We start from the raw sequence: 4,528 nt of genomic DNA on the forward strand, positions 1-4,528 counted from the left end.
GACACTGGTTCCAAGTTCATTGGATTAGACAAAGGGGAATGCAGGGAAGGGAGGGAGGATGAGAATAGGAAAGACAGTAGAAAGATCTGGACCTAACTTTTCTATATGTTTATATATGAATACACCACTAGTGAAACTCCATATCATGTACAACCACAAAAATGGTATGCTGGGCTGGGGCTGTAGCTCAGTGGCAAAGCGCTTGCCTAGCATGCATGAGGCACTGGGTTTGATCCCCAGCACCACATTAAAAAAATACTAAACAAAGATGTTGTGTCCATCTACACCCCCCCCCAAAAAAAGAAAGAAATCCAGTCCTCTAAAACATCTGAAAGATTAGNAAAAAAAAAAAAAAAAAAAAAAAAAAAGTTAAGAAAAAAAGAATGGTATCTTAATTAGAATAAGTTATACTACATGTAGGTATAATATGTCAAAATACACACTATTGTCATGTATATCTAAAAAGAACAACAAAAAATAAAAATAAATAAGAACACTAGCACCCAGGAGTAGTGAGTGGCACACACCTGTAATCGCAGCAGCTCAGGAGGCTGAGGCAGGAGGATTGCAAATTCAAAGCCAACCTCAGCAACTTAGTGAGGCTCTAAGCAACTTGGCAAGACTCTGTCTCAAAATAAAAAAGACTAGAGATGTGTCCCTGTGGTTAAGCACCCCTGAATTTAATCGCTGGTACTCCCCCTACCCTCCCCCCCCACCCCCCAAAAGAAAACAAAAAAAAAACCCCTCTAGCTATAACAGAATGAGTTGGGGAGTGCAGTGGGGCACATCCTGCTTTGGGGCTGACCACTCCTGACCACCTTTTTCTCTCTTCCCTGGTCTCTGCTGAACTTAGAGTGAGCCACTTAACTCTGGTCTGACCCAAGAGACACTGGTGGGGAGGACTTTCAAGAAAGTTGGTCTGGCTCTGTCCCCTTCTCCTGTCTGCAATGTAGAAGTGACTCCTGGGAATGCAGAGGCCTTACTGCAACCAAAAGGTGGAAGCGATGACTGGCAGAGTCAAAGAGAACAGGCCTACTCTTGGTGACATTTCTAAACTTTGACCCTGCCTGCTGCCAGATTTCTCATTAGGTGAGCAAAATAAGTCCCTGTTTGCTTAAGGCACAATAAACTGGTTTTCTGTTACTTGCAGCTTAATACATTCTCAACTGCTGTAGTGGACAGGAGAGTCGGGAGGGGGTAAGAAGTGCTGAAGGGGTATGGGTGAGACAACAGTGACAGATTGTTGAGACTGTCTCCCCATCGGCTTTCCGTTTCTGTCTTCACTCCCTCTAATTTGTCTTCCACATGACCACACTTCCTAAATGCACGTCCCCTGATGAGTTCCTCGGGACTTAGAATTCTTGGCTGGGTTAACGGTCGTGTGTTTTCTCTCCTATGTGGGAGCTAGAGAGGAAAAAGGAAAAGAAAGGTGGGGACAGAGATCTCATGAAAACCAAAGGGAGATCAGTAGAGTCTGGGGACTGGGGTGGCAAGTAGCGAGTGACACTGGCCAAATTACTACATCATGTGTAGAGAGGGATGTGTACCAGATTCCATTATTAAATACAACTATGATGCACCGATAAAAAATGTGGGGAAAGTTATTGGCTGGCTCTCCATTTCCTACAAGATAAAAATGTAACCTCCTTAGCTTAGCACACAGTACCCTCTGTGACTCACTCACCTCATCTGCCATCTCCTCTCACTACTCCCACCCTTGCAATTTACACACCTCCCACAAGGCTGGCCCACCAGTGAACACCTCCCACGTGACAGGCGATGTATCCATTCATGTCTAATCCAAGCAACCTCAGAGGTGGGTATGGCAAGTCTTGTTTATAGATGAGAACCTCAAGTGTTGGCCAAGGCCACACCTCTAGCAGGTGGGGGTCAGGATGTAAACTCTGGTCTGATTTCAAAACAGAATTAAAATTCACCATTCTTACCAAGAAGTCTGAAGGTAGGGATCGCTCTGCTGTTCAGGTACTCAAAGGTACCACCAGGACCCCAGGATTCTCTAATCTTTCAGATGTTTTAGAGGACTGGATTTCTTTCTTTTTTTGGGGGGGGGTGTAGATGGACACAACACAATGCCTTTATTTTTATGTGGTGCTGAGGATCGAACCCTGGTCCCGCCCGTGCTAGGTCACTTCCTGGTCTTAAGATGGCTGCTCAGTTCTAGACATCACATTCAGGTCCAGATCAAAAAGGAGAGCTACACCAGCTCAATCAGTTGTACTCACTCCCCCTTTTTTAAGAAAGCTAAGGCTTTCCTAAAACCTCCCCCACCCCCAGTGCCCTTCTACCTGTATTCATGGGCACAGGGGAGCCGCTAGCTGCAAGGGAGGCTGGGAAATCAGAATGTCAAGAGTTACGGTTGGCCCAGATCAAATATGACCCACCACTTGAGGTTGAGCCCTGCTGCCCTTGACAAATCTGGAGTTCTGTTAGCAAGGAAGAATAGGGCAGTGAGGGTAACCAGGCCACAAACAGGGTCTGTTCCCACCTCCTACTTAGAAGAATGAGAGGCGCTGTGGTGCTCTGATCATCCCCTTCCTCCTTAGGTCTGCCGGGAAAACCTTTCTTGCACATCACATATCGGTGTCTACAAGACTCCCTCACTCCCCCACCCAAACCTGACGCTCACTCCTTTGCTTTCTTCTGTATTATTACCGGCTTCTCTCTATAGAACTGCATTACAGCAGTTAGTGCATTGTAACGTGACCGCTCATTCCTTATGCAGTATTCGTTCTCTCCATAAATGCTGAGCACTTGCTCTTTGCCAGAACCTACTAGGAACCAGGAATTCAGCAGAGAACAAGTTAAATCTTTAGGTTTGGTTCTTGCCCTCATAAAGCTTTTAGTCTGATAAAGTCATGGGAGGAAGAAACTCCTCTCCTCGGACCATAAACAACTATATGGCAGGACAGTCATGTCTCACCCCCAGGACCTAGCAAGAGCATCCGACACCAAGTAGAAGCACTACGTCCATGTGTTAAATTCATTCTTTCCTCAGGAAGGCTTTGAATCCATCCATCCATCCATCCATCCATCCTTCCTTCCTTTTAAACCAGGGGCACTGTACCACATATTTTTGATATGATCTTGCTAAATTGACCAGACTGTCCTTGAACTTGTGATCCTCCTACCTTAGCCTCCCAAGTAGTTGGATTACGGGCCTGTCCCACCATGCCTGGCTGAAATGTATTTTATTTTTTTAAAATATTTATTTTTTAGTTGTAGTTGGACACAATACATATTTTTATGTGGTGTTGAGGATTGAGCCCAGGCCCTCACACATGCCAGGAGAGCGCTCCATCGCTGAGTCACAACCCTAGCCCAGAAATGGATTTTAAATGTAAACATTTTAAGAGAAATGTAGTTCTTGTTTCTAACAGGAAACCCCCAAAGAATGAGCCATCTACCCCCAGTGTTCCACTGTGACTCAGGCACCCTTCCCACCACTGCAGGTCTCTTCTCCCAGGAAAGGGTCCAAGAGCATTCACATGACCCTTCACACCAGAGGCCCTTGGTGGGTGTATGCTTTTGCTGAAGGCTTTGTTGGGTTTTCTAAACAAGGATATCTCATTGTCAGGGTGTGCTCCTTAGCTCCGCAGGCCCCCATCCCACAGCTTATTGTGTGAAGTTTTAATAGTCCCCTAAACACCCTGTTTTGCCCCTTCTCTTCCTCAGGTGATGGCAGTTGGGAACAAGGCAGGCGGAGGCAAGGGAAATAAAAATAACCACCACTGCTTTGGTCTGTGCTTCTGTTGCCATAGTGACGTTGACAGGTGACACACAGGTGAGCGGTTCTTCCTACAATGGAGCCAATGGACAGTGGAGGCCAGAGAGGGATGACATAAACGTAAAAGACCCCATGCCTCCTAGCTTCGTGAGCCTCTGGGACTTCATGAGACCATCTGGTCCATTCCCTGCCTCTTAGCCAAAAATCAAATGGATGGACATTATTCCTAAAGATCCTCAAGAACAAAGTCCACCACATCCTAAGGCACCTGTTAGGCTCATATTTCACAAGATTCATGACCTTGAGTGGGTTTTAATGTCTGATATCATTTTCTCTCCATGTCCTTCCAGCCCAATTCCTCCTCCACCGAAGACACTCAAATCTGGACTCACTTGTTCCTGTCTCACCACAGCCAGCTGTGGTCCTCTCAGGGTCCCCAGCCCTGTTCTCTGCTCTGGAGTGGGAATGTGCCCTGCCATAGCAAGAAGCCCCTGACCGCCAGAAACAGACACAGACACAGACCTGCTGCCTAACAGCTCAGAGTGGGGCAGGGCAGCCCTCCCAAGCAGGAGGTTGTCCTCCTTCCCAGTGAAACCAAGCAGAGAGAACAGGAAGGTCTGGTTTTAATGAGGATCTTTAAAAGCCTTTGCAATAGCAGAGAGAGAGCCCAAGGCAGCTTGGAGACCCGCACTGATGGCAACAGGGCTCTTGTAATTCCAGCGGACCCTGCAAAACAGAAGTGGCTCTGCTAGGTTAGGAGTGTGGCCTTCCCCCCCCCCCCCC

At 46.9% G+C, this 4,528-nt stretch overlaps 2 long non-coding RNA genes across 2 annotated transcripts in view; one reads left to right on the forward strand and one right to left on the reverse strand.

Moving 5' to 3' along the window:
* Window positions 1-3,692: 3,692 nt before the first annotated feature.
* LOC125620276 lies at window positions 3,693-4,525 on the forward strand. The gene is made up of 2 exons (XR_007351892.1): window positions 3,693-3,802; window positions 4,096-4,525. It is a non-coding gene; the product is annotated as an uncharacterized LOC125620276 (long non-coding RNA).
* The window catches only part of LOC107156796, a 3,054-nt gene continuing 2,876 nt past the window's right edge, over window positions 4,351-4,528 (reverse strand). Inside the window, exon 3 of the long non-coding RNA XR_001505402.2 lies at window positions 4,351-4,471. This is a non-coding gene — a long non-coding RNA (uncharacterized LOC107156796). The remainder of the gene's footprint in view (window positions 4,472-4,528) is intronic.

This window comes from Marmota marmota, unplaced genomic scaffold (genome assembly GCF_001458135.2).
Source record: "Marmota marmota marmota unplaced genomic scaffold, marMar, whole genome shotgun sequence".
NCBI lineage: Eukaryota > Metazoa > Chordata > Mammalia > Rodentia > Sciuridae > Marmota > Marmota marmota.